This window comes from Lepus europaeus, chromosome 3 (assembly GCF_033115175.1).
Source record: "Lepus europaeus isolate LE1 chromosome 3, mLepTim1.pri, whole genome shotgun sequence".
Lineage (NCBI taxonomy): Eukaryota > Metazoa > Chordata > Mammalia > Lagomorpha > Leporidae > Lepus > Lepus europaeus.
In genome coordinates this window covers 53,042,016-53,050,095 of record NC_084829.1, presented here as the reverse complement: position 1 = coordinate 53,050,095, position 8,080 = coordinate 53,042,016, and positions in this window count along the sequence as shown.

Sequence of the window (8,080 nt, the reverse complement as noted above, 5' to 3'; positions counted from 1 at the left end):
ATTCCATAACTAGAAGGATTTCATAGTCTCCCTTCCTGTCATTCTCTTCCTAACTGTGGGCATTGGTAGGATCAGAGTGGAAGTGACGTGAAGGACACAAATGAGCAGTTGTGTGCTACGACCCATGCTGTCTTAGATCCAATCTAAATTTCCAAATAGCCATGGCTGGACTCCTCCATGAACTTGCCAAACTCACAAACCTTACATTCTTCTTGTTACAAACCAGACATGGACTATTTGAGTTTTAAAGCCTACAACATCACATGGTGAATCAGAAAAATTCACTGTTTCTGCTGCCAGAAAAAAGTTAAGAAAAGAAGCGATCAAATATCTAAAAGCCTGTAATGAAGGTCTCTAATAGAAGGTAGAAGAGTCCATTTTCACATCAGGCAATTCCTATGTGTTTGTGGGGTTGTAATTGGGATGAGAAAGAGAGAGAGAGGGAGGGAGCGAGGAAGAGAGAGAAGGGAAGAGAGAAAGAGAGAGAGAAAGAGAAAGAGAGAGAGAGAGAGAAATTAAAACACAAACATGGAAGGAGAAGAGAGCTTCCCCTCTTGCTTCCAATGTTCCGTAATTGAACCTCTTATATAAACTGGCAACAGACAACTCAACAAAGACAATGGCATAACAATGCTTTACTACTTACAAGGGCATCATATGGGAAAAGTGAAATTTATAGAAATGCAAGATTTGCACAAGTTAGGAAATAGCAAGAACAACTATCTAAATATCTCTGATGAGGATATCTAATAGGTCTAAGAAGCAGCAGATGATGGCCCAGGTACCTGAGTTCCTGTCGCCAAACATGGGAGCAGATTTTAACAAAAGGCAGTGCCTATGTGTTTGTGGGTGGTAATTGGGACGGTGGAGAGAGAGAGTGGTCAAAATGCAGGTAGAGGGGAGAAGGGAGCCTTTTCTTCTGCCTCCACATGTTCAAAATTGAGCCTTTTAGATAAACTAGCACTAGACAATTCAACAAATACAGTGACATAACAATGTAGTACTGTGTTCAAGGATGTTTTAGTAGGAAAAGTGAATACCCACAAACCCACTGTCACCTGAAGAATTCCTCCTCATAAGGAAGAAGGGAGAGGGAATACTTAGGCCCCTAGAGAGAATGAGTGCTTGTGAAGAGGAATGGCCCTCAGTTGAATAGGTCATGTCTGGGCCACACACAAAATTCCGGTTTCTTCCTCCTATGGCTTCTTGATTACCCCTCAAGATAGGAATTCCAGGGAGCATCTTCTTGGCAATTATTTTATCTCAGAACCCACTTTTGCTCAGACAGAGGAAGTTCAGGGAAATCTCATCCTTTATGCACCTGCTGTTCCCTTCAGTCAGAAGTTAGCACAACACTTTGGTATACTGGGGGTATTTCCCGGGCTCCCTAAAGCTTTGAGCTCCTTGACCTCATCTGGCAACTGTCTCAGAGCTAGAAAGATTTAAAGGAGCCCTCCCCAATGTCCTGTGAATTCTCTCGCATTGTTTTCTGTGCGTTGCATGAGTGATAATGAACTCAAGATCTCCCCATCTGAGGGCACACAAAGACACACACAGAAGATAGACAGAGAAATAAATATGACAGATATCAGGGGCTTTTCTGTTTATTGCTAGAGACAAGGTTACACCCTCACAACACTACCAGTTTGGAATAGCTCAAAAAGAGACCCCTCTCAGAAACCTCTCTTGGAATCTACCTTAGGCATAATTAACACCATGAGACTTATTTTGGATATTTTCCATTTGAAATGGTGTCCAGCTACTGGCTTTTTTGCCGACCCTACTAAATTTTCTTTTTTTAAATTTTATTTATTTGTTTATTTATTTGACAGGCAGAGTGGATAGTGAGAGAGAGAGAGACAGAGATAAAGGTCTTCCTTTTCCATTGGTTCACCCTCCAATGGCCGCTAAGGCCGGCATGCTGCGGCCGGTGCACCACGCTGTTCCGAAGCCAGGAGCCAGGTGCCTCTCCTGGTATCCCATGCTGGTGCAGGGCCCAAGCACTTGGGCCATCCTCCACTGCACTCCTGGGCCACAGCAGAGAGCTGGACAGGAAGAGGAGCAACCGGGACAGAATCTGGTGCCCCGACCGGGACTAGAACCCGGTGTGCTGGCGCTGTAGGTGGAGGATTAGCCTATTGAGCTGCGGTGCCGGCCCCTACTAAATTTTCTAAAATATCCATAAAAATAATTATTAAAAAAAGCTCTACTGTGTATTTGGGTAGAAAAAAATCAATGAGATAACAGGATCACTGGTAAAAAGAAGAAATATGAAAAAATAAGGAATACAAGAAGTCAACAAAGTTACAAAGTTATGATTTTATTTCATTTTATATCTTCAGCAGTGTCAATGTGTACTTTCCCATCTGGAGGAGTGGGATGCATAGACATTTCAATGCCATCTTTCTTTCTTTCTTTTTTTTTTCTAAAATGGGCATTTGATGTTCCAGCAAGTGCCAGAGGTTGAGATCAATGGTGTGAAGCTGGTGTAGACCAGAACCATTCTCAGCTGCATTGCCAACAAACACAACTTCTATGGGAAAGACATAAAGATTGCTACATGGTATATTTTCTGTTCTCCCATTAGCAGACAGCACAGGGATGCTGTGGGCCCTGCCTCACGTAAACAGGACTGTGGCAGGGGAGCAGGAGCCACAGCAGCCTGGACTGTCAATATGCACTGAGGTCCAGTGTGGGAGAGTCCTGCAGAGATCAGGGTGAACGGGGTGAATCCAAGCCACAGGTACGGACAAAGAACACAGCATCTGTTTGTTTAAAGGAAAGGGCATGGGAGACTAAAGATTCTAAGGAGCTGATTTTTGAGTTCCCGAAATTACAAGGATGGTTAATAGCAACCAAAGTTACCAGCTGATGATTATGGACTGAGCAATTAGCAAGGATTCTTGTATGAAGCATTTAATGTGGGAGCAAAGCAGCCAGCTGCACTCAGCGCCACCAAAGCTGGGGGATTTCTTCACTGCTGTGATGGAGCTGCTTGTTTGACACAAGATCTTGTTTGGAATGGTGGGACGTTCCTCAAAAAGTTCCACTTAGAGTCACCAATGCCCAGAAATTCCACCACTAGATGTATACTCAAGATATGAAAATACACTTCTACTACCACTTGTACAGAGATTTTCAGGCCAGCACTTGGACAGAAATGTTTACAGTAACATTATTCAAGGTACTGAAAATTTTGAAACAAAATGTCCACAACAGCTGAAAGGGAGAACAAAATGTGCTTTAGCCATTCAATGGAATGTTATTTGTCCTAACAAGGAATGAGGTACTGATACATTCAACCTTGAATAATTTGTTCCATAAAAGAAAACAGGCACAAAAGGCCACATATTACCTGATTCCATTAGTGTGAAGAGTCCAGAATATCCATGACCATAGTTACAAAGTTGATAAGTGATTGCCAGAGGCTAAGGGGAGGTGAGAATTGGAAGTGGTTGCAAGAAGACACACAAAGCACACAACTTCCCTTTTGGGATGATGAAAATGTCCTGGAAGTAGACAGCAGTGATGGTCTTATATGTTTGTGCATTTAGTAAAAACAATAAAATTATAGGATTGAAAAGGGAGATTATTGCTATGTGGCTATATCTCAATAGAACTGTTATGTAATAAAACTGTTACAGAAAATTCAGTTGTTAACAAAGGAAAAAACATCTCATATAGCATGTACTGGTGAGACCCAAACAAGGGGTATACCATACAGGAGGATAATTGGGTAGAGTCTTCAGAAATGCAAACGTGGTCAGAATTGGGCAACACTGCCTGGTATGGTTTGCGGTGCTCTGCTGAATGGGACATAAGTGGAAAAACTGCTAAAATTGAGTCTACCAATGGGCCTGGGAGATGTCTCAGGATGAGGTAGGGAGAGGGAACTTGACGGAGACAAGATAGCCGTGGCTCTGTCTTGGTGCTTAGGTGGCATGTATCTAGCCATGAGTTTGTACTCAAAACATGCCGGAGACCAGCTCCAGCCAGTCCAGGGGCCCCAAGTGTGAGAGGTGTTGGCGCTTGAAGAAATGAGAGACACTCACAGCAAGGCTGATGGCATGGCTCTGGCTTTCAAGCACCAGACTTTATTTTTATATTATAAGCCACATAATGATTTTTTCTTCTTACAATGAAAAGCTTGTTGTCCATTTTTTTCTAATTACAATTTCTTTGATTTTCAAGGGCATACTCAGAGCATGGGTAACAATCACAGACAGGTGCGAGATAACAGGCAGCCCACACAAGCCAAGGCCTTGAGTGCTGCTGAACTATGCAGAAATTGGCTACACAAGCTAGAATAGTACCTTCCTAATCTAATCTTTACTAGAAGCCCCAAGTTCAAAGTAGACCCTTTTTAAAATGTATCCCCTCTTTGCAGTTCTTTCTGTAATTCTTTAATTTCTTTATTGCACTTATTTAAAGGTTCACTTAGCTCTATTCTACAGTTTTGACATCCTAACCATTGTAGTATTTGTAGCATATAGTGAATTAAAGCTTTATTAACATCCACCTTTATTCTAGTGGGAAGTATATACCAGAGAGCCTGTTGCCTTTTAATTCTTTTCCACAAATAGCTTAACCTTGCATAAAGCAGTAACCCTTTCTCCTACACTAACATTCTGCTTGATTAAAATTCTACAAGGCAATGGACATTTTGGAGGTTATGAGACTAAGTGCTCCTCCCTAAAATTAGGAATGCAGCAATCATTAGCAGGACCACCAGGAAGCTCTGGCTTGCTTATGCAGAGTGTAGTTCCCATCAAACCTAAAACCACCAAGAGGACCGCAGCTGTCCTTCTCACGCCGTGCTGAGACAGACCTTCTGCTGTGACCTTGTCAGCCAGCCGAAGTTGCCTTGGCCTCGTCAAAAACTCACAACACAAGTGCAAACCCTAACCCTAGGGATAGCATCAGTGGTTGCTTACAGCGATTCTACCAATTTCTGTCTCAGCTGCAGCCCTTGAGGGTCACAATGCTCACTGTACCTACATTTTCCCATGTGTAGGTGCCCCCTACACATGTGTGTGTGCCCCCAGAGGACAATGGGAAACCAGGGCCTGGGCATCTATGGGACAGCACCCTTTACTTCCAGTGAGTTTTCCTGAAAGTCAGGACAGCAGCCAGACTTCAGAGAAAACCCAGGCAAACTAAGGAAATAAAGTTTCATTATATACACAGTACCTATCTCAGTTATGGCTTCTCTTTGAAGGTAAAAGGAGAACATTTCAATATAAAAACTACCCAAAATTATGCTAAACAAAAAAAAATTGTGAACAAAGATGGATCATGAAAGATAAAGGAGGCTTACAAATAAATTAAGGACCATCAACACCCATTTTGTAGAGCATCACATTATACTTTCGTTGATTTGGCAAAGATTCATGCATTGCTGATTCCGCCCTATGCAAGGAATGAAGACTTTAAGAGTCATTAGGTCCTCAAATCTCCTCACCCTGTGGTGATGACTGATAGGCCATCGATGACCAGCTCCCCAGCCATTATACTTTAAGCACATTTATACTGAGTATACAATGAGCCCCATGAACATACATGAGTGAAGTATATTACAGAATAGCCCTTTTTGTATTTTATTTTTGTTCCAAGTTTCCCTGCTTCCATATGTATACATAGTCTGAAATGGCATTTGCCAAAATGTTTAACATGTTTTCTATCTAGGAAGAATTTCCATGTGTGGTTTTTCTCTTGATTTCTATGATTTCCACATTGTTAAAATATTTAAATAAATATATTTCCCCACTGTTTCATTATCTGAAATTTCCTATATCCAGAAAAGTAGAATGAAGTGTACGAGGAAAACAGATACCCACCACATAAGACAACAGAATTAACATCTTTTGTGGGCTCCATCATGTGTGTCCATTTCTCCATCCCTCTTCCCATCGGTCACACTATCATTATTTCATGTATTTCAAAGTAAGCTGAAGATATAAGTGCAGTTTCTTTCCCCCAGACAACTCAGCTAAAGATTATAACAGTGTGAACCAGGAGTTAGAGCCATTGATGCAGACGAGAGGGTGGATTCACATTCAGTCTGATTTATTTCAGGTCCCAGACACAGAGACTAAGAAGAGAAATGTGGAGTTTGATATAGTTTTTTCACGGGGGAAGAGAGTTGTCCTGAATAGGGAGCCACATGCACAAGGGTCCAGAGTGAGAGCAGAGTGCAGAGACGGGTCCTGAGATGCCGGGGCTGCAGTCAGGAGCAGGGGGCAGCAGGAGCTGAGACCTTGGCACTTGGGGAAGATGCAAATGAGGGGGAGAGGTGTGCATGCCACTGTTACGTAGAAATGAGAGTGAAAGGGTAGCTGGGCTTTCATTGAGGAGTGAGCAGACCCCACTTCTCCCTCTCCCTCATGAGACAGAGCCCTGGAGAAAGGTCCCCATCTCCACACCCCCAGGGAGGCAGCAGAGCTGGGAGAGTCAGGCTGGAGAGGCTGAGAGAGGGGCCCCAGCCTGACTGTGCCTGTGACCATGATTTGATTCTCACCAGGTGTTAAAGAGCCATGGACAAGACTACCTTGTTGGCAACAGGCTGAGCAAGGCTGACATTCTTCTGGTTGAATTTCTGTACCACGTGGAAGAGCTCAACCCCAGTGCGATTGCCAGCTTCCCTCTGCTGCAGGTGACCCACCTCACAGCCCTCAGAGAGCAGTTCTGGTGTGGACCTGGTTCCTCAATTTTCAATCCAGGATCTTGCCCCTCATATAGATAAGAATTCTCAATGGGGGAATATATAGGTAAAGAAAGTGAGAATAGGAAAATTTTTTTAAAAGTGGGAGACTGAACATACATTCAGTGTGAGACTAGGCTGTCCACATGGTGAAATACCTGTCATGAGTGGTTCATAGAGTTAGAGAGTTAGAGAGAGAGAGAGAATCCTGAATAGCACCCCAAATCCTAGTTAGGGGCAAAAAGAAAGCTCTCCCCCATTCTCAACCTCTTTCATGAGGCAGGCGGTGATACCTTAGTGTGCATGAAACCACCTGGGAATTTGATGGCACCTCCATGTGGAGTTGGAGTTTGATATTCATATGGTCATCATGCAGTCTCCCCTTCCTGGTTTTACATAAGGCACAGATGCATCCCTGTGGGCATTTTCGACTGACAAGTAAAGAGATCTCATCATATTGAAGGACTGCAATGATCCAGCTCATCTAGGGCTAGCTGGCTGCCTGCCTGGTCACACTGTATCATTCCCACCTCAGAGACTTCCATTCCTTAATCTTAAAGGGAGGCTGAAGGAGGACAGTGCATCTTCTGAAGCTTCTTCACACTGTTTCTGGTTTGTAAGCTCTGCCTATTCCGTGAACTGAAGTCTGCTTATCTAACCTGGTGGGTCCATCTCAAGAGCCACAAGATTTTTGTCAGATACTGTCAGGGGTCGTAGTTTCTGCAAAGTCATCACTTCCTTACAAAATTGAAATAAACAAATTGGTGAATCAGCATGAACATAGTTGGAAAATGACAGATTGTGAGTGGGATCATTCTTTGGAAAGGGAGAATATGCTCTATTTTTCCCAGATAGTGGGAGCTGGTAGAATTTTCTTACCCAAATTATAGAACCATTTAGTCATGGTATAAAGCCTTTTAATGTCTCTTTCAGAGAGCATACTGTTGTCAAAGTAAACGTAACAGATTGTATTAGTTACTGCACATACTCCAGGATGTTCTACTGGTATGTTCTAGGGCTAGTTGACTTCAGCTAGTCTACTTCAGCTGGAACATCCACAGACTTCAGTACTTGTTATGAAATCTGGCTTATAGTCTGAGCTAAGCTGCCCTAGGCAATAGACAGATTTTTAAGAGACTTCATGAGACTTAGCAGGATTTTTTCTTATTGTGGTGGAAGAGCTCATCAGGGAGTTCTATCAATAGCAGCTTCCTGGGTGAATCAGAAGTAGGTCAAATATGCTTGCCATAAAGTGCAACAGCCTTGATAAGACAAAAGCGAAGACCCTACGTATTTTTTGCTTTTTGAAGAGGTATTTGAGGTCTTCAATTGGCTCAAAAAAGAAGACAGAATTATCTTATGTGTACACCTGTGAAGACT